Raw genomic sequence first — 22,759 nt, forward strand, 5'->3', positions numbered from 1 at the left:
AGATGTCTGTGTCCCAGTCCCAAGAAACTGTGACTATCTAATGTTATACGGCAAAGGAGAATTAAGGTTGCAGGTGGAATTAAAATTTCTAACCAGTTGACCTTGAGGTAGGGAGGTTATCCTGGGTTGTCCACCTGGTCTAACGAAATCACAAGGGTCCTTAGGAGTTAAGAGGGAGGCAGAAGAGTCAGAGTGACATAGGGTTAGCCCTTGTTGGCTTTGAAGATAGAAGGAGGGGCACAAGCCAAATAATGCAGGCATCCTCTAGAAAGCAGAAAGGGAAAGAAAATGGATTCTCCTCCAGAGTCCCCAGCAAGGAACACAGCCCTGCTGAGATCTTGGATTTAGCCCAATGAGTCCCATTTTAAACTTCTCACCTCCAGAACTACAAGGTAATGTATTTGTGTTATTTTAAGCACTAAATTTCTGGTAATTTTTTTTTTTTCTTTTGCAGCTGCAATAGGAAACTAACACAAAGCAATAGAATTGGGCAGAGTTGTGCCGTGTAATATCTAAAGTAGGGCCTTAAGGGATCTGCAGTTTCTAATTTCATCCCTCTGAAGTCAGATGTCACGTAGAAGTCCATTATGGCTAGTCACCATGCTGTGAGGAAGCTCAAGCTAGCCAGATGGAGAAGCACCAAGACGCTAGACATGAAAGTGAAGCCTTGTGGGTTCTTCTAGCCCAGTCCAGCCACCAACTGAATACACCTGAGTAAATGACCCCAGCTGACACCTGTGGAGCAGAACCACCCAGCTGAGCCTGCCTCAGAACTGTGAGAAAGGTTATTTTAAGTCACTAAGTTTTAAAGTTTGGGGTTTTTGTTGTTGTTGTTCTTTGTTTGTTTCAGGGTTTTTTTGTGTGTGCAATAGATAACCAAAACTCTTAGAAAGCACTTAGAACAGTGTCTACCACATAATAAGCATTCAATAAAAGTTGATTATTCATTATACTAATTTAGTTATACATACAGAAACTTGTCAATAATCCTGTTAAACAGGCCTCCTAGTCCATTTGGGTTGCTATGACAAAAATACCACAGACTGATATTTACAAACACACAAAGTTATTTCTCTCATTTCTGGAGGCTGGGAAGTCCAAGATCAAGTCACTCTGTGTGCAGACTCTGTGTCTGGTGAGGACTGGCTTCCTGTTCGTGGATGGCTATTATTTCATTTTGTCCTTACGTAACAGAAGGGAGCTCTCTGGGGGTCTCTTGAACCCCTTTCATAAGGGCGTGAGGGCTCCACCCTCATGACCTAAACACTTCCCAAAGGTCTCCCCTCCAAATGGTAATTAGGTTTCAACAAAGAAATGAATTCTGGGAGAACACAGGCATTCAGTCTATAGCCGCAGGTATTATGCCATCTGTGTTGATAGTTGGGATTATGGTTGTGTTCACTCCCTTTCCCCTCTCGCTGTGAGCAGAGGGTACTCTCATGCCACTGATGTTGGGTCTTCTGGCTTGTTTTGGCCAATAGGATGTTAGCAGATGTGACACCTGCAGAGGTTTTACATGTGCCTACACAGTGGGGCTTCCCTACTTGGCCTTCCGCCATTGCCCTCAGAAGACGCCCAGGAGGTCTGTGGTCCTCAAAGAGCAAGACGTATGTGGAGCAGAGCCACCCAGCCACCCCACAGACCTGGGAGCCTGGTAATGCATGCTTGTTGTTTTGTGCCTCTGAGGTTTGGGGTAGTTTTCATGCAGCCGTAGCTGGCTAACAAACAGTCTTTAGGTGAGAAAATTGAGGCCCAGGGAGCTTTGTTTAAAAACAAGACAAAGCCTATGGACATGTTCATAATAAAAGAAGCTTTTTATTTAAAGAGCCAAATGAGATCCCTGTGCTGGTTTCCTAGAACTGTCAGAACAAATTACCACAAACTGGTGACTCCAAACAACAGAAATTGATTCTCTCACAGTTCTGGAGGCTAGCAGTCCAAAATCAAGGTGTCAGCAGGCCACGCTTCTCCTGAAGGCTCCAGGGGAGATTCCTCCCTTGCCTCTTCCAGCTTCTGGTGGTCCCAGCAATCCTTGGTGTTTCTTGGCTTGGAGATGCCTCACTCCAATCTCTGCCTCTGTCAGCACATGGCTTTCTTCCTCACCTGTGTCCCTGTGTGATTTCTCCCTCTCCTTTCTCTTAGGCAAACACCAGTCGTGGGATTCAGAGCCCACCCAAATTCAGGATGACCTCATCTTAAATAATTACATCTACAAAGACCCTGTTTCCAAATAATGTCACATTCGGAGGTTGTTGGGTGGACGTGAATTTTGTGGGAACACCATTCAATCCAGAGCAGTCCCCCTATTTAATCCTAGAAAACTAGGGATATCATTAGACAGACCATGCTCAAATGAGAGCTTCAGGCAAAAATCCAGAGGGCGAGTAGTTCAAACCTTGAGGGAAACAGGTGGGAGAGACCTCAGGTCGAAGGTAAGACTGAAACTCCACTTAGACATTTCATACATCTCTGACTGTTTGGGAGCTATGAAGGATGCCTTTGAAAGCTAGTGCTCTGAAGCTAACCATGAAGGTGAGCATTGCTTCCTTTGAGTACAACTCTCAAGCCATTTTAGAAGCCCACATGATGAGGCACCCTTTTCTATCCATGCTTTTCCTGTCCGTGCCTTCTGTGATGTGCCTCTATCCTGATGAGCCCCCTCCCTGGAGGTGGGGAGCCCCTGGACACCATCTCTCTTATTCTTGCTCTCCTCTAGGAGATTTATTACAGAGGAATGTATTTCAGAAGTTTGGGAAAACAAAGGCACCCACGTGACCCTTGGCAAAACTACTTTCGAGAATCTACAATCTGGCTATTTCAAAATCAAATCTGTGTGTGGATAAGACAAAGCTTGCAATCCTCAGCTAATCCATTGGGCATCCCAAGTTCAAAAGTAGAAAACACCACTTCCTGGGCTAGTTGATCCAAATACAAAACAGAATGTAAAATGTTATTACTGTCAGAAGTCCTACTGGGCTCTGAGGTCAAGCAGACCTGGGTTCAAATCCCATTTCGACTATTAAGCAATGATGAAACCTTGATATGTACTTGCTCTGAGCCTCAGTTTGAAAATCTACAGAATGGTTCTAATACTCAGGTCAGAGGGTTGCTGTGAGGATTAATTGAAAGAGTAAACTGTGAAGTGCCTGGAACAATCCAGGGTGTGTAGCAGGTCCTCAGGGGTAAATTGTTCAGGTCTGTTGTTCTTATCTTCCTGCCCGGACAATAGGTGCCAGGAGGTAGAGATGTGTTAGCCATCATTGATCTCAGGAGAGTCCCCAGGTGTCAGGATTGTGCATCCTCTCCTCTCCCACCAGACTGTCCTCAGGGCATACAAAGGGGGAGGGGGGGGATGGCAGGGAGACCCTGGAGTTGGGAGTTTGGAAGGAGACTGGACAATGCAAAGATTGAGGGGCAAGCGAGACACAAAAGCACTAGGAGAAGAAGCGGTTTCATCTTCCAGGGGTTGCTGTGGGCTTTTTTGCCCCTCCTGAAAGGAGGGACAGGCAGTGATGAAGGATTGCAAAGAATGAGGGCTCCCTGGTGGAGGGAGCAAGCATGAGGGAGGGGCGTGAAAGGGGATGCAGAGACCAAGAACTGGCTCAGGCAGGGAGAGGCGGGACTGTCTGTTAGGCCAAGGCCAAGTCACAGGGGGAGAGATGGAGCAGGGACAGAGCTAATCTGGCCACCGGTAATCAGCACTGGGGCCACTGTGTCTGGGCCACCTCGTATAATAATGAGAGCTAACATTTATAGAGCGCTTACCATGGCTATATATCAACTCATTTCATCTTTATTACAAGTCTACAAGGCGGTCACTGTTACTGCCTTCTCTGAGGCTCAGAGAAGGTGTGGCTGCCAGTTCCAAGAGGTGAGCCAGCGATCCTCACCTCCCGGTGTTACACCCCCGAGGACTTCCCTCCTACCCTGAACTGGAGTTGCTCCCTCCCTGATACTTGCCTGTGACCCTGCCTTCCGAGGGCGTGTTTCTGTAGCTCAGCCTTGGCACCCTTCATACAAGCTGGTGGCATTTCCCCTCTGCTGTAGGTGACTCCCACCTCGCCCTGAGGTCCTGACCCAGCCAGCCACGCCTGCCCCTTCCTGCCCGTCCCCCGAGGGCTGGGAAAGGACGGGTTTGATTCTGGTAGTGAAGGAGGGAGATGAGGAGGAGATCGCCCCAACTCCCAAATATATAACTGTTCCTCCCGTCAGGGGATCAAAAGGCCTTAAGGAGACAGAGTCTTTTGTTCTATAAACATGATCGGCAAGAAATCGAAAGAGCGAATACTCGGAGGAGAAAGAAGTAGGCGCCGACTCGAACTAGCACCAAGTCTAAATGATTCTGAGAGCTGAGGTCAGAGCAGGGAGGGTCCAGAGCCTGGGGCCCAGACTGGAGTTGAGAGATGAAAAGACCCACAGAAGGAAAAGGCAGGCAGAAAGGGAGGGCTTGGTTCAACCCAAAAGAACAGTAGTTCCTCCAACTAGTCCCGTCTGGAAGAGCTCCTGAGGCCCTTCTTCCCCAACCTCCAGGTCTCGGCCAGGACAATGCTGGGCAGGCAGCTGACTGAAGGAAAGGGGTGGGTGAAAGCAGTCGGATCCGTTCACCGGACACTGATTTGCCAGAAAAGGAAGTGGGGGTGTCAGGGACATTATTTCCACTTCCTGGATACGTATTCAAACATGGAACAACTGAGTCCTAACAGGACAAGGCAATAAAATAGGCGACCACCCCAGGTGGTACCACACCCAACACGGCTCAGAAATGAGGAAGAACTACTAGCAGTATTTTTAAGGCTTCAAGAGAGCAGCATCTGGTTGCCACCTTCCATCTAAAGGACAACAAAGATGCCTCAAGAGTACTCTAAAAGGAAAAAAAAAAGGCCAGCTCCAAAAAGGTGGAACACAACCTCTTTGCCTTTTAGTGAAATTAAATTGTGGTACATTCCAACAAAGGACTGCTATGTGACCACTAAAGAAACTTAGCTGCTTTCTATGTAGTGATATGGAACGATCCCTGAGATAAATGTGGAAACATCCAGAGGCAGATCGTCCTGGAGAATAGGCTACAGAGTGCACAAAATACATCTTTATGGGGCGGGGGGTGGGGGGGGGCGCTCAGTCAGTGAAGCCTCCAACTTCGGCTCAGGTCATGATCTAGAGGTTTTTGAGTTCAAGCCCCGCCCCACCCCACATGGGGCTCTGTGCTGACAGCTCAGAGCCTGGAGCCTGCTTCGGAATCTGTGTCTCCCTCGCTCTTGGCCCCTCCCCTGCTCATGCTCTGTGTCTCAAAAATAAATAAATATTAAAAAAATTTTTTTTTAAAACATTTTTACATTTGTGCAAAATAATAACATCTGTATTCTTGTATATGTGTGCAGTGTCTCTAGGAGAACACACATGAATGTGTCTGAGCTACTGAAAATAATGAGGTTATGAGTCAGGAGAGCGATTCTCCCTGTGGGGGGCTCTGGGGTGCCGCTAATATTCCATTCTCGACCCACGTGCTGGTTATACGATGTGTTCAGTTTATGAACACTCACTTGCCGGTACTTAAGATTCATGTACTTTTCTGTTATACTCTGGTACAGTTTTCAAAAACAAAAAGCCAAAAAAACCTATGAGGAAGAAATGACATAAAATAATTTTGAATAATAATGAAAACATAACTCCAAACTCAGGCCATCCAGGAGGCTCTCAGTCCCCCTCCCAGCAGATTCGTCCTGACTGTTCCTCACACACCCAATTCAGCACAGGGGGTGAAAGAGGCTTAGGTTTCAACGTTCCCCAATCTGGCCTCATTTACTCTTCCTTCACACTGACCTCAGCCTCTCAGCCTCTTTATCAATTGCTTCAGGACTTTTTTTTCTCTTTTCCCCAAACAGATTAAGCCACAGTTGTTCATCTGTTCAACAAAGTCTGCCCGCTGTGCAATCTGTGGCTCTCCAGGGCTGGGGTGTTGAAGAAAACCTGCTGGCTGTGAAACAGAAGGGGAGTTGTTTTATTTCATGCCGGTACTTTTCAGTGTGAGCAAGCTTATTTCTTGTTAAAAAAAAAAAAAAAAAAAAAAAAAAAGAGGCAAAAACTTAATCTCTCGATCCTTTGAATTGAGGAGAAATTTTTAAAAACATACAATTTTCCTCATACAAGGTAGTGGTATTTTTCCTAAGGGGGACACAGATTGCCCCAGAAAGAAGAAAAAAAATGAAGTTCTCTCCAACCCCATTTTCAAATTCGATCCCGGGCATTCCCTTTGAGGGAAGTTGGGTGTTTGCCCAGGAAGTTGTGAGCGGCCGCCAAGATTCACTCACACCTGGGATATATAACCTCCTGCAGACGCGGGCAGGGGAGAAGCCTGGCATTTATTGGAGGTCCTACTGGGTGCCGGGCACCGCGCTCACCACTTCCACCGTTATTACCTTCGTGTGACAGTAACTAGGAAGTAGACCTGCTCTCTTGCCCACTTTGCAGAAGGAAACTAAACCTCCAAGTGGCTAATGATCTCCCCCGAGGTCATGCTCCGTACACACCCCCAGGGCGGAAAGCAGCACTTTACTATTGTTGCTTCTGGTTCTCTGCAGGTGTCTGCGTGGTTCTCACTTGGGGCTCAGGCATCTACAGTTAGATGTTGGCCATGGCTGTGGTTACCCAGAGGCTCCGCTGGGCTGGATGTCCCCATATGCTTGCTGAGCAAATGAAAGCTAGAGCCGTCACTCAGTGTCAGAGGTAGCCTCTCTGAGAGGGACTGTCCTGAGAAGCCCAGGCAGAGGCCGCACGTCTCCTCTAGCTCTGGCCTTCAGCACTACTTCTGCAGGTTCTTAGCCAGAGTGAATCAGAGGCCAGGCTTAGGTAAGCAAGATGGGGGTGGACCCCATCTCTCTCTCTCTTTTTTTTTTTTTTTTTTACGTGTTTATTTATTTTGAGAGAGAGAGAGAGTGTGCAAGCAGGAGAGGAGCAGAGAGAGAGGGAGACACAGAATCTGAAGCAGGCTCCAGGCTCTGAGCTGTCAGCGCAGAGCCTGAGGCAGGACTCCAACCCACCAATCGTGAGATCACGACCTGAGCCGAAGTCCGACGCTTAACCCACGGAGCCACCCAGGCGGCCCTGGACTCCATCTCTCAATGGGAGGAGGCGTGAAAAGAATTTGCAGCCATCCTTAATCTACCACACCTTGAAAGCAGTGAAGCCAGGATTTGAATCCAGGTCAGCTGACTCCTTCCTTTATAGTCCCTACAGGCTTAACCGCGAACCTTCCCAGCTACTGGAAATGGCCATTACTGATTCTGGCGTTTGAAAAGGCAGTTGGTGGCAATATCAACACCACTCGGATACCTCTTACTAAGGATGCCAGCGTTGGCTGCACCAAGCTCTCCTGAGAAGCGCCTCAGTCTCCCCGCTACCCACGGGAAGCCGCCGTCTTTCCTAACGGAAGGTGAGTGCCTTCGAAACCATTGAACCCAACGCCTGCAAAGCTTCACAGGTGCCAGGTGTCCCTCCTTCTGAGGTTGCTGATTCTTCTACCGTAAGATGCTGAGCCCTCGTTGAACCTGGACACGCAGGTTAGGAGTTCTCTGGAGGTTCTCTGATAAGTGCTGTTTGGAATCCTGGGCAAAGGTCTGTGCGCTTCGAAAACCACTTTTTACCGTGGTTTCCTTTAGAAGCGAGAGCCCCAGCCACGTTCCCCTGCCACCCAACCTTGGTTACTGTCCCGACAGTGACCTGCCCTTTCCAAACATCCAGCCGCACACTTCTCTTTGGTTCCTCTCTGCTGTTGTGTCCCATGCTCCTCCAGATTCTTCTGCGGCGCTGTCTGGCACTAGGATACCAAGGCGTGATGGGTTTCACTGGGTATAAGAAAAGCCCAGTCGTCCTGGGGCACTGAGGGTCAGTCAAAACAGGTCAGGAGGAAGACATCTATAGAAAATGGAGGCACTGTCCCCAGAGGGGTCTTCTATTCCTTCCACACCACTGCAGTGTTTGTTCATTCCTCAGATCCTCAGGCTCCTCGTCGGCACCCGTGCCATGCCAGCCACTGTCCCCCTCCCCCCTCCCCACGGTTCTAAGCACCTCTTTCCGGGCCCCCCACCCTCTCTCCTCTGTGAGGCTCCCAGAGCCCCCTCTGGTGCAGAACCTCCTGCTTCCAGTGTTCATTGAATGAAGAAACCTTGCTGTTAAATTTTAGAAAAAGATTTTAAAGCTGGGGGGAGGAGGCAGCTCAGGGAATCTCAATGCTGCAAATTGGAGAGTTTAAAACCTAATTACTGTCTGGCCTCGGCCTCGAAAAAGGCCTCAATCAATATTTATTGAATGATTAAGCAAACTTTACATTCACACTGTTGGTAAATAAAAGGATTTTCCTAATAAGCAAATCATTAGAAGAGATTGCTAGAAGGAGTTTAACTTAATTAAGAGGATACTTCTCGAATGTGTTGTTCTATCCATTCCAAATAATAGGCTTCTTACAATTTTCAAGTGTGCCTTAGGTATTTGTTAAAGAATGTCTAAGACTTGTCTCCATTAGATAAGATTTCCTATCAGTTTGTGTTGGCGCTTAAAAGTAATAACAGTGAATGTCTTGTAAATGGCCTTTTCTCCCAACTTTCTACCGATTCAAGATGGAAATAACTTCTTTCATCCGCCAAACACCAAAACGTATCCTGGCAAGGTAGATCTTAAGAATACAGCTTAGTGTCTTCGTGGGTCAAATAGAGATAGTAATGGCCATCAGAGAGCGGTCGTTGAGAATTCAACGAGATTGTGACAGGGAAATATTTTGACAAATTTACAAATGCTTTTTAAACTGTGTATTTATTTCCTAGTGTCCCTTGCCCTCCTCCTGATTCGGTCTGTAGTCTTTCCTTATCGCCTTGAAGTCAGCTAGCTTTTATTGCCTCAGGGGAGGAGTGATAAGGCAGAAAAGCCACAAAACTACTTAGGAGTGGTAAGGAGGCCTTTCGAACTGCCAAATTTAACCCTTGAATGATGGAAGCATCAAGTTTGTGGCATAAATATTAAACACGGGAAAACAGAGAACTAGGCATATAAAGATTATCAAGGCTATGGAAAGGAGGAGAGAAGCCAAAGGGAGGCAAAACATTGGTAGTAGTGTCCCTGAGAAAAAGGCTTACCCCGGGGAGGTGGCTCCAGGCAGCAGAATCTGTCAGGCAGAAGGGCTGAGCGGGGAGGTGGGAGTATCAGGCTCTCTCCAGATGCCGGAAACTGTGGCTTGTTCTTGGTGAAGTAGGAGGTAGTTTTGAGGTAGCAGAGAGAACCATGACTTGGAGGTGTGGAGCGAAGGAGTAACCCAGGCAGGGTCCTGATGGGATGTCAAGTCTGGCAGTTGGGATTGATAAAGTTAATTTGTATACCGGGACCCACAAAATGGAGGCTCACGTCACAAATCTAAACCCAAGTCAGCCTGTGCTTAGGAAAAACATCTGTCAGGGAAACCTAACACACACCGATCACAATCCTCCACCTCAGCTTTAGCGAGCTTACCTTACCCTAGGAAACAAGACCTGTTAGTCTTAGAAGGAAACCCTCATCAATCATGCCCTGTTTCCACATTGCCTCTTCTAACGCCCTATAAAACTCGCTCTTGCCCAAACACCCTTGGGAACAGTGCTCTACTACTTGTGAGGCACTACTCCCCTCGTCTGTGGAGGGTTTTCCCTTGAATAAAGGACATTAAACTCAAATTGCTTCAGCTCTGTCACTTGACAGGATGTAATGGCAGATGCCACTATGGATAGATGGACACCAGGACATGGAATCCCAGCCTCTTCCCATCACCTGGAAACTCAGGCAAAACCTGGAATAGAGCAGGAGCCAAAATCAACTGGAATTAAGTTTCTGCCACCCAGAAGAATGGGCATTAAAAATAGAAGTTAAAGCCATTTAGGGGCTCCTGGGTGGCTCAGTCAGTTAAGCACTCCACTCTTGATTTCAGCTCAGGTCATGATCTCAAGGTTTGTGGGATTGAGCCCCACGTCAGGCTCTGTGCTGACAGTGTGGAGCCTGCTTGGGATTCTCTCTCTCCTTCTCTCTCCACCCCTCTCCTGCTCGCATGTGTTCTCACGTGCTCTCTCTCCCTCTCTCTCAAAATAAATAAACATTTTAAAAAAAGGAATGAAAGCCATTTATAGAAAAAAGTAAATTAAAATACATTACTAATTTTACATATTTCATCCAGATCTTAAGATTTGCCCCCATCCTAAGATAATGATATAAGTACCTGATTATATAATATGTGCTCGATAAATGCTAGTTACTATTACTACCTTTGATCCCAAGACAAGATACTGAAGAAAGTCCTATTATACACTTTAAGAAAGGCCTACTACCAGATGTGAGGGCAATCTGGCTGAGACATCTGTCATTCCATTGATCGCCAGGGTTGATTTGATCTGGCTGGCTAAGTGGGTGTCCCCTTCCTCCCTTACCTCTCTGTGTGTTCCCCCCGAAGCTGCACACTTGGTCAAAGAGGATAACCTTCCCCATAGAGGAGGACCATTCTTAGGTCGAGGGTGTCTGGGTAGTTGCACTCCCCTGCTAGAATCTCCGAACAAGCTCTCAAGGTCCATTTGTAGAAGAACGTATGGTAATCAAGCTTCCAAGACTCCAGACATATCCAAATGAGGTGCTACATGTGACAGTCTGCCTTTCTTTAAAAAAGGAGGAAGGAAGGAAGGAAGGAAGGAAGGAAGGAAGGAAGGAAGGAAGAAAAAGAAAGTCCTATTACTTTCCCTTAGAGAACCAAAGAGGGAAAGGGGGGTCATTTTATTCTTGCTGAGGGACACTCAAGTTAGAACAGTCATGGGAGGATGAGCCATCAACAACACAGAGAGGACAGCAATGATGAGCTTCTATGACTGGTAGGGCAAATTTCCTCTTTGCTTATTTTTTAACAGATTGAGTTGACTACATATGGTCTTCTAGAGAAACCAATATATAGTCATCAAAATCAGCTTCCTTTAGGGCACACAGTCAGACTACATTTCCCAATTCTCCTGAGAAGGTGGGTGGGATCTTGTGACCAATTCTGGCCAATGGAATGGGGTAGAAGCAGGATTCTGCTTCTTTCTCCCTAAAAGCCTTTCATGTGATCCTCTATAACTGGAGCCAAAAAACCCCGAGGATCTAGGAAACAGTCAGAGCCTGAGTCTCTGAGAAGCCACTTGGAGGAGAGCCATTGAAATAGGGCACTTGGGTTGGACTACTCCTAAGTAAGGAATAAACTTTCCTTGGGTTAAGCCATTGAAACATCATGGCTGTTTGACATAGCAGCCAACTCTAATGCACACTGTATAAATGCTAGAGTAAGGGTATGGAGTTCCTTCCAAATGTGATTATGGCTCCCTACCTCTGAACCCCCACTTTCTACCCTTTTGCTGCATTCAGCCTTTTTAGTAGCCTTCCCAGACATCCAGGAGTGGGTAAGTACAATAGCGGCTTGCTTGCCTCCTAAATGTTCTTTGGGATTTAGGCATTTAAGGAGGGAACATGAAGTGGTTTCATGGTAAGAACTTAAAAATCCGATTGAGAGAATTTTCGTAAACAGAAGGCACGTTCGTAGCCATCTGGTTCAACCATTAAAATAAGTGAGAAGGAAACTGAAGCCTTGGGGGCACAGTTGTGGCTTAAGACCATAGGCTGGATAGCACTCACAGCAAAATCAGCACCCACGTCTTCGGAGCTCCCACCAACGTGCCCATTGACGCCTCTGGACATCCAGTGCAACATTGCATCTACAACTCAAGCTCTAGGGTTGGACCAAACTGGGCCAAAGTTATGGCTCCTCTTCTTACCAGGCGGACCACCCCAGAAATAGTATTTTACACCTCTAAACAGAGTGTAACCCTATCTGTGAAGTGGAGATGATGATAATAATAGTACTTGGGGCACCTGGGTGGCTCAGTCAGTTAAGCATCCACTCTTGATCTCAGCTCAGGTCTTGATCTCAAGATTGTCAGTTGAAGCCCAGCACTGGAATCCCCACTCAGCATGAAGTCTACTTAAAAATAAATAAGTAAATATATAATAATACTTTCCTCTTAGGGTTGTTATATCAACTAAACAAATTAATGCATTCGGAGTACTTAGCACACATCTGACCCTAATTCAATTTTGGGAGCTTCTGCCATTATTTAAAAGAATACCATGGGACCACTGGGTGGCTCAGTCAGTTAAGTGTCTACCTCTTGATTTCAGCTCAGGTTAAGATCTCACATTTCCTGAGACTGAGCTCCGTGTCAGATTCTGTGCTGATAGGGCGGAGCCTACTTGGGATTCTCTCTCTGCCTCTCTCTCTGCTCCTCCCCCACTCATGCACACACATGCTCTCTCTCACACAAAATAAATAAACTTAAAAAAAAAAAAAAAGAATACCAAACTTGTATAAAAACAATGCCACAGCCTTGAAAGAACAACATCCCACACAGCTTGGGGATTTCTTCCTTTGTGAACAGAACTCTGCGTTTTCTACTCATGCTTTTGAAGAAGTTCAAAAATACGCTTTGCTATATTGATTATTTTGAGCTGAAGGCACTTGAAAAACAGCAGGTACAGGGGGAGGCTCTCTCTGAACTCCCCGCATCTGCCTAAAGACAGATCCTCTGAAAGGAACTCCATTGTCATCAACCCCCAACCCTCGAGTTTCATCAGCCAGGGAAGACTGGCTCCTGTCACAGGAGAGGAGACTACTAGTCGACACCACACCCAGGCAGACTTTGTCACACACTGTCATACTTCCCATCTGTTCTTCTTAGGGGCCCTCCGTCTTTCCCCCAAGTCACTTACTGTCCCCTAAGTGACCTGCATCCGCACCCCCTTCTCTGTTAAGATGGTCTATAAGCTCTCAAATCTCATCTCTTTTTTAGGCGTTTGCTTTTTTTTTTCTCTGTGATGCCCTTATCCATGTAATATTAGAAATGAATAAATTTGTATATCTTCTCTTCCATTAATCTGCCGGTTGTCAAGTGCTTTCACAGACCCAGCTATTGAAGCTAGGGGGATAGAGGGAATGTCTTCCCTCTCCTACACTTTATTTGGGGCATTGGCTCCCTTCCTTGTATGCCTGATTCTCTCCTCTACCAGATGGCAAATTTCTGGCTGTCTTATCTCTGTCTCTATCACTCAAGGCATGCAAGTGTGACTTGCACAAAATTGGTGCTCCTTTGAAGCGTGTTGGGGAGCAGAGCCTATCATGGGGAAGACGAATGTAAAGAACTTGTGAATCTTTAATACCCCATTCTTGGCCGGGGTTGACCAGGCCCCATCCCTGCCTCCCTCTCCTGGGCTCCAGCTCTTGCTTTGAGGAAAAGCAGGCAGTCACTGTTGACTAGCTGAATGACCCTTGTTAGGGAAGATCTTGACCTTAATAAGCCCCAGAGAAGGTGGTGGCCCCAGAAATGTCTGACCAGCTCTGGCCACCAGCAGGCAGACCTAATTTGCTGGGCTCTTGCCGTCTCTCAGTTTCATCCTCAGGCAAGAACTGCTTTATGAAAACCAGAAGCCTGGAGAGTGTTGATAAGTCTAGCTCCTTGTTCCAGGCCTTACAATGCACAGTTGTGTGCACTCTGCCTCTAGATGCTGGCCTCGCTTTCAGAATCCTGACCACTTTACACTATAGCAGCACCCCCAGAGCAGGGAGAGTTGGGGAGGATGAAACTCAAAATAGACTGAGTGTAGTTCTGGGAAATGGGAAGATTTGAAACTACTTCTCTGAGAATCAGTCTCGCTGTTTGTTGATTGAATTTGAGGATTATCCAGGTGAATGAGAAGTTTCCAAGCCCCCTACAGCCTAAAAGCCCTAAGGGGACCCCCATTAGGAGTAAAAACTCAACTTTCCTTGGCTTGGGTCCCCACTGGCATAACCCAAAACTTTGGTTTCCTCTGGTGCCGATTTTAGGAGGCCCCAGAGGAGCATATGAGCTCACTGTCTTGGCTTTTACAGCCAAGGCAAGGGCTGGCATTGCCACTCCTCCCAGAGGCTGCGAGGAAGCTGAGGTCCCAGCCAAGAGCCCTGACCCCAGGCTCCCAGCCCTGGAAATACCAGCTTACAACCTACACCCCCGGAGGTCCTTACTACCCAGTGGGCCACACCATGTGCCCCTTGGGGCGGAGTGAGATGGGCCTCTCCCCGGCCCACATGGCACTGTGGCCCCTTCACACCCAAGTAAACTCTACCCATGCTAGCTGTGCAGTTCAGACCTGAGGCCGGATCCTGTCTGTCACCTGGCAGGCCAGTGAGTATAATGGGGTGCTTGGCTAAGCAAAGCTGATATTTTTTTTAGCCCCTGAAGCAGCAATTTAAGGGCTGCCAGCTGCTTCCGGGACTTGGCGGAGACAGGAAGTCATCGTGAAGCAGATTTTTTTTGTTCTAGGAAGATACTTGGAGTGGCCCCTCTTGGTCATGTTCATGGTAAGGCTGCTCTGGAAGAAAAGGGTGCAATCAGGATCTTTTGTGGAAGACAAAGTCCTCTCTACCCCCTTCATATGCAGAACTGTTCTCAAGGAAAAGAGGAGGGCCAACTTGCAGACAAGGTCCAGGAACTCTCTGGAGCTCAGGGACGCTAAGGACGCTGAGTAGAACGGGAGCCCACCTCCAAGGAGGCAGCACTGGGTATGACCAGGGATCAATCAGAAGCCCTGATGGCACGAAGGCTTGCCTGGTCCTGCCACTCCTGGCTTCTCCACCTGCTCTATGAGGAGGCCCGGCTTTGAGAATAGGGACAGCACATGAAGAGCCTTCAGCATGTTGGAATCAGTCAAACAGCATCTGAAAGTATACATGCAGAAACACTTCACAGCTATTTGTGCACTGACATTCATAATGGCATTATTCATGATAACCAAAGGGTGGAAATAATCAACACCCCAGATGAATGGATGAACAAAATGTGGTGTATCCGTACAATGGAATATTATTCAGCCTCTCCAAGGAAAGAAATTGTGTACCATGCTACAACATGGATGCACCTTAAGGACCTCACGCTAAGTGAAATAAACCAGTCACAAAAGGACAAATGAACGCTGTAGGATTCCGGTTACATGGCCTACCTAGAGTAGGCCAATCCATAGAGAGAGGGTAGAATGGTGGTTGCCGGAGGCTGCGGGGAAGCAGGGAAGGGAGCTATAACTTGATAGGCACCGAGTGTCAGTTTGGGATGCTGAAAAAGTTCTGGAAGATAGTCAGTGGTGATGGTTTGACCAATGTGTGAATGTATTTAATACCACTGAACTGCATACTTAAAAATGGTTAAAATGATAAATTTTGGGGCGCCTGGGTGGCTCGGTCTGTTAAGCGTCCAACTTCGGCTCAGGTCATGATCTCACGGTTCGTGAGTTCAAGCCCCGTGTCAGGCTCTGTGCTGACAGCTCAGGGCCTGGAGCCTGCTTCTGATTCTGTGTCTCCCTCCCCTCAGCTCCTCCCCTGCTCACACTCTGTCTCTCTCTCAAAATAAATAAAGATTAAAAAAAATTTTTTTTAATGACAAATTTTATGTTATGTATATTTTATCATGTATACACACACACACACACACACACAAAAAAAAAACCCAATTAGCAGAGAGGTAATGTGGGACTTCATTCTTTTTTTAAGTTTATTTATTTAGAGACAGAGAGTGCGAGCAGGGGAGGAGCAGAGACAGGGAGAAACAGAGAGTCCAAAGCAGGCTCCACATTGTCAGCACGGAGCCCGACACGGAGCTGGAACCCGCGAACAGTGAGATTGTGACCAGAGCAGAAACAGAATTGGACGCGCAACCGACTGAGCCACCCAGATGCCCCAGAGAGGTAATATGGGACTTTAAAAGTAGGTGACAAAAACAGTTTTTTTAAAGAAAGGTGCTGAACCTTCTAGGCAGGACTGGTTAAATGGAAAACAAAACAAAACAAAACAAAACAAAACAAAACAAAACAGAAACACCTTCTAGGCAGGCCTGAGGCCCTAAAAACAAAGAAAGAAAAAAACCCCTTCAGAATTCTGCTTTTCTAAAGGCCTCAGGGTGTCTTCAAGCCATTAGTTCTAAATGTTAGCGGTGACCGCACCAGGGAGAGACATGCTCTGGGGTCCCAGGCATTCCCCTTCCCCTCACCCAACCTCAGGGACCAAGAGGTGATCATAGAGCGCTGACACGGGTCTCCTGTGGAGGGGGGCAGAACATACCTCCCCAAGATATGCCTCCTCCGCATGAAGACTATTTTGAGCTAAAGACAGTTGAGACGACGCAGATACAGGAAAGGCTCTCTCTCCTCCCCCTATTTGCCTAAAAAAGCAGAATATAGATTGGTAAAGGTGTCCCTCCTCCCCCTCTCTGTCAGGAAGGACCAAAGTCCATCACTGGACGCTACCCTAGACCCTTATCAGCCCAGAGACAGCACCAGAGGAATCCACATCACAGAACATGCCAATACCAGCCTTCATCTTCCATTAGTTTCCCCAGATATTTGCCTTCGCGCAATCTACCCTTGGAGGTTCAAAGTCCTTTTCCTCCCTCTTGTCTCTTTTTCAAAGGGGCACCCGGGTGGCTCAGACAGTTAAACGACAGAGTCTTAATTTCGGCTCACGTCACGATCTTGCAGTCGTGAGGTCGGGCTCCGAGCTAAGCAAGGAGCTTACTAAAGATTCTCGGGGCACCGTCTGGGTGGCTCAGTCAGTTAAGTGTCCGCCCGACTTCAGCTCAGGTCATGATCTCACAGGTAGTGAGTTTGAGCCCCGCACCAGGATCTGCGCTGACAGTGAGGAGCCTGCTTGGGATTCATTCTCTCTCTCTCTCTCTCTCTCTCTCTCTCTGCCTCTCCCCCAATAGCTCTCTCAAAATAAATAATAAATAAACTTTAAAAAAAAAGATTCTTTCTCTCCCTCTGTCCATCTCCTGTGCTCATGCGGGCTTACTCTTTAAAAGGAAAAGAAAAAAAATACATTGTTATTTTGTTCTTTTGTTGGTCTCAGAGCACTGCATGTGTATGCATGATGCACACATTAATAAAGTCCTGGAGGCCTGGGTTTCTCAGTGGGTTCAGCCTCAGGTAATGATCTCACCGTTCATGGGATTGAGCCCTGAGTCCAGCTCTGTACTGCCAGCCAGGAGCCTGCTTGGGATCGTCTCTCTCTCCCTCTGTCTCTGCCCCTCCCCCACCCACACTCTCTCTCTCTCACTTGCTCGCTCTCAAAATATACAAATAAACATTAAAAAATAAATAAATAAACTCCTGCTTATTTTTCTGTCATTATTCTATCTTTGGTTAGTCTAATTTACAGAGTTGCAGCCAATGAAGTTAAGATGTTAAGAGGGGGGTTGTGTCCTACCCCCACAATTGGGAAGACTAGAAAAGTTCAAGACAAGTGCTGGCTGCCCCTGCTCCTGATTTGATGCGTTTGCTATTTGCTATTTGCAGAAAGGAACTTTCGGAGGGACTGGAAGCTTTCACATCTTGAATATGGATCTCAGTAGTAGTTGCCTAGGTGCAAAAATTCATGAAGGTGTATACTTAAAATTTGTGCACTTCGCTCTATTTACATTATATCTCAATTAAAACAAAAAACAAAAAACAAAAAACAAAAAGCTTACCCCTCAGAAATTCTAGATTTAAATGGTCTGAGGCAGGGCTCAGGCATCAGTATTTCTAAAGCTCCCCACTTAGTTCTAATATGTAGCCAGCCCTGAGAAACACAAGCATATCCTTGTGCAGGCTGGCTGGTGACTGATCTATGCCTGGCTTTTGGAGGCAGCCTATGTAAACTAAGTGAAGTCCAGGGGTTCTAGGGCAATCCATGGGGTGAGAGAGAGGAGCATTATACTTTGTGAACTCCTATCTGTCCTCCTAGATCCTTCTGAGATCTCCCTCTCCCCTTTCCCCATATAGGTAGATTTTGCAAATCCACCCTGCAGGCCACCACCCAGGGACTCATCAGCTTTTGCTTGGACATCTGAACTCCAGTGACAGGGGCCTCCCATGGCAAAAGCCAGAATCCAAGATTTCAGCCTCCAGTGCCTCTGGCCAGAGCATCACCTCCCGGTAAGCCCGAGAGTCAGAGGCTTATTGCTGCGGGAAACCAGGGCCTACTGCTTCAACCCGGCGTGTAGACACATGGCCTGCAAGAAAAGGGGGTACACAGTAAGGCAGGTGGGGGGGGGGGACACAGACATTTCCAAGGACCCTGGAGAAAAATGAGCGAGATAATTTTGGCTGGGGAGCCCTGAGTAAATGCAGTGTAAAAGCTTTGTGACTATGGCCTGGGGAGTCGTTGGAATGAGTATTTATGGCTGTATTTTTCATTGAGCTTGGCTAGAAGACTTCAGAAATGAAAGATTTTTTGGCACCGGAAGCTTTGCACCAACCAGCATATCTCTAAATTAAGTAGTGAAGCAGACAGGCTCTGAGTTACTGGACACAAATTTCATGTCACGGCGTGAAAATTCAACCTTCTTGAAATGAGTTCTTGCAATTAGACATTTAAAAATACCTAATGAATACCAATGAAGAAAGGAAAAACGAGGTGGTGTCTACTCAAGTAGCTCTTTGATGGCAGAAAGAGAGTGTAGAGTTCATTTGCAGGGCAGCCCACGGCAGGGACACCCCTTCTCTTCCCTTTCTTGAAGGTCAGAGTCACCCTAAACCACTTACGGTTTTCCTGAATAACTTCCCAGAGTCTCCTAAGCAGTTGGGATACATCTAAGACACGCCGTCTTTACCTCGACCCCAAACATAAAAGTGGGACCCCCTCCCACTCCCCTTGGCCCTCCCCTCCCTCACTGCACCGCCTCTGCTGCCCGCTGGTATCCCCAGCCACCCCCTTGTCCCCAAACCCCCCTACCGCCACCAATTTCACTTCTCTTATTCATATGTTTTCTCTCTCTTTTCTTCTTTGTCTTCTTCCCTTTTCTTCTGTGTTTCAGCCCGAAGTTCCAGTCATTTTGTGCCACCCTCGTGACTTGCACAGCCTCGATTCATTTAAATTTTTTTGACATTGATTTTTTTTTTTCCTTTTGGCCCCCTTTTAAAAACGTGAATAAGATTACTTTTTAAAAAAGCTTTCCATCAGGGAAAAATCAGTACTCCCCGCTATAAGCAGGAGGAAATTATAAAACAGTAAGACAAATACAATGAAAACGGCAGCAATAGTATGAAATTCTAGCTGGATACTGCTGGTGACTGGAGGCTCAGAGCTGGAGGCCTACCCGCCCTTGATTAAGAGATGAGATAGGAAATGTTAGAGAGGTGTTGAAGACAGACTAGCACCAAACTGAGCCTTTCTCCTTTACATGATCTGAAGTGTCAAAGGGACAATCTGGGCACTGTTATTTATTTAACGCTGTGTCCTTGGATCATTTTGTGTAGCCCAGGGAATCATGATGGGAAGTGTCTGTATGCTGCCCTTTGTGCTCTCTATCTCTCTCTCTCTCATTTCTTCCAGTTTCCATTTGTTACCTCATTTCCTCCCATCTCTTTCTCCTTCTCCCCCCCCCCCCCATTTTAGTAGAGTAAGCAAGTACTTCTGTTATATTCAACGTTCTAACAACCCATGAGCAAAAAGACGCTAAAGAATTCAAACCAGGAAACATGACCCAGAGAGGCTCCTAGCCAGGCTATCTCCCTGTCCCATGAAAGCCTTGCTCCCGGGGGCTGGCCCTCTGCCTCTCCTCCAAGACAGCTTCATGTACTCAGAACTACGTATGACTTTCCTCTCTGACATAGTTTTTGGATACAGTGTCAGAAAAGGAACACCAGTTAGTAAGTGGGGATGCAGGGCCCAGGTCAGCCACTTGGCCCTCCCAGGTCACACCGTCCTCCCCTGCCCCGGGCAAACCCAGAGAAGAGTAGCTCAGAGAAACAGACCCATCCAACAGCTTCTCACCACAGCACACAGTGGGATGGCCGTGTCTCACAGATGAGGTATGACACTGTTATAAGGTAAAATCGTGACTTCCGTAAAAATATTCAAAAATGAACACGTGTTAAAGAATTTATTCTGCTCAAATGATATGACAGAACCAGGCAGATCGATGTTATAACTGGTTCAAAGGAAAAGTCAAAACAGCACAAATTTACATGGAGTAAGGGAATGTTGAGATGAATTGCAAATGAGGACAGAAGTGGGCTTTTTTTTTCCTGCCAACGTGGTGGGGGTGGGAAGAAGTGGAATCTACCAGATAGGACAGAATTTACATCCCTATCAACTACCTACGATTTGCGGAGTCGCAAAATAGCTTAAAGGCAGCGAACAGGGCTTGAATCTGGCAACCCTGGAGGGTGTGCTGTAGATGATAGTACGGATGATTCCGTTTTCCACTGAAACACAAAATTGTTTCTACATGAAGTTTCGAACCCAGGGGAGACCCCATTCATTTGATTAGTGCTTCCCTAAGATCAGCTCCTTGGAGTGTACATCTCCCCCACCAGCCTTCCTCCCCCCACCCCGCACCCCGTCCCCCCCCCCCCCCCCCCCCCCGCAGGTAAGGCTGGGAGCAGATGCTTATTTGACAATAGGTGAAAGGACGGTTGGGGACTTGGGTTCTAGATGTGACTAGTCATTAACTAACAGCAGCAACAGCATGGCCTGGCTCAGGTCACCTAACCCTAACTCTAGGTCCCTTCATTAAATGAGAACCGACAACTACGGGGGGGGGGGGGGGGGGCTTAAGGTTTCTCTAGTTCGAAAGTTCTAGAATTCTGGGGAGTAAGAAGCTGGTGTTCATAAATCTTAAACTAGCCCAAGGACTTCTGGCAAGAACCTAAGAGGCAACCCACAGACTGACTGATTCACTGCCCCCCCACCCCCCAAGTCAGTCACTGCCCCTGCTCAATGGCAAGTAGGATACTATCTTTGGGTTCCTCCTTTGTTTGGTATTCTTACCCACTCCCTCCCACCACTCTTTAACAGTTTAGGGCCCCTGACCAATACTGCAGAGACCTGGTTCACTGGCTGAGAAGATCTCTTTCCCTTTTTCACATGGTTTTCCAGAGAGTGGCTGCAGAGCGAAACCACGCACAGATCTCTCTTCCTACTCGGCGTTTTCCCCCAGGGCGGGCCGGCTGCACAGGCTCCACACGTGGCAGGCGGAATGGGAGACATCCAGAGAAGGCTCAGGGAGGCTGCACACCCGGGCCAGCCACGCACCACCCCGGGGATGACCAGGGCACGTGCCACCTAAGGGGCGCGCCCAGCAAGGCCCCAGGGGCTCCTCAGTGGGCCCCCACGGCCCCCACGGTCGCCGCCGCCACCGGGCAGGAAAAAGTGTGAGTCACCCCGGGGGTGGCATGCCCAAGGAGCAATTAACACGACGGCTCTCCCACGCGGCTCTCCTGTGCCCAGGGGCTGGGCCAGCAAACAGTCCTCAGCCCTTCCTCCCGGCCCGGGGAGTCTCCTGGCCTCGGGAGCAAGGGGTAGGAGGAGCCAAACCCGAGAGGGGGAAAAAGAATCTAGTTTCCAGTCGCTCCAGCCCTAAATTCTCCCTGAGACTGCCAGAAAAGATGCTAATAAAAGACCAGTTGTGTGGCCAGAGTGTTTTCTTCGGACTTCTGCCCGGGGAACTGGAGAGGAAGCCCACAAGCGAGGTCACCAGTCCCATCCTATGGCAACACCTTTTGCTCGCTACTGACCCCTCCTGGGGTGATGGGGACAGCCGGTGGCGGGCTGGGAGGCAGCAGAGAGCAATAGGATTCACCTGGACACAACTATTGGGTTCTTAAACCCAGCCTCTGTGAGAGGATGCTTACCTAAACTTCAGGCCACAGACTCCGAGGCTCTAATTTTGGCAATTCTCTTTCCTCCAAGGGGCCCCAGAACCTTTCACACGGGACTTCTCTTTTTCCTGAATCTCCCTAACGTTTTGTCCTGGGGAAATGGAGGGGGGCATTGAGGACCCTTAGGAGAATGAAATGAACATAGTTAGGTGTTAGCAATGTGACCCTAACAGCAGAGCAAAGGGTGGATTTGGGGGCAAGGCTAAGATCAGCCAGGGATCCTTAACAGTTCTTTAGGTTATTGTAGGCGCTGACTCTGGCTTTAGCAAATACCCCTTCGAAAGACCTGGAGGGGCTGCGGGAGGGCAAGGGCACTAAATGGAAAGAAGAGGATAGGGCCTCCTGATGGGATGGGTGCGGTGAGGCTGTAGAGGGAGAGAGCAGACTAGCACCACTTCCCCCCTCCACGCCCTTCTTTCTCCGAGAGAGTTGATTTTTGCTGACAAAATAAATGCTACATCCTTCTGGCAAAACAGGACTCTAAGCGGAAGGGCAAGTGTGAGACGCAGAAAAGAGAACGAGTGTTGATTTGATGTTGAGAGATGGGTTCACTGACGTGACTGAGAAGGACTTTGGCATCAGTCTGTTCAAAGGCCAGCTTGGCCTCTGCCGAGCTGTGACCTGATACGAGATGCTTTGTCTTTCAGCCTCGGTTTCTTCACCTGCAGAGAGACTACAACACCCACCCCATGGGGCTTTAAATTTTTTTGTTTTTAATGATTGAATGATTTCCATTGCTTAGTGCCTGGTAGTTCAGGACACAAATGCTCAAAAAAAAAAAAAAAAAAAAGTAATAGGCAACCGAATGCTATAAAAATAACTGCATTGATTGTTACTATGAGCCAGACATTATATTAAGCATTCTACATAATCTTATTTAATCTTCTCAACAGCCCCATAAGGTTGGTATATTATGATCTCTGGTTCACAACTGAGAAAAGCGAAGCACAGAGAGAGCTTAAACACCTGACCAGAGTCACGCAGCTGATAAGCCAGGACTCAACCGTAG

This window comes from Panthera tigris, chromosome A3 (genome assembly GCF_018350195.1).
Source record: "Panthera tigris isolate Pti1 chromosome A3, P.tigris_Pti1_mat1.1, whole genome shotgun sequence".
Classification (NCBI taxonomy): domain Eukaryota; kingdom Metazoa; phylum Chordata; class Mammalia; order Carnivora; family Felidae; genus Panthera; species Panthera tigris.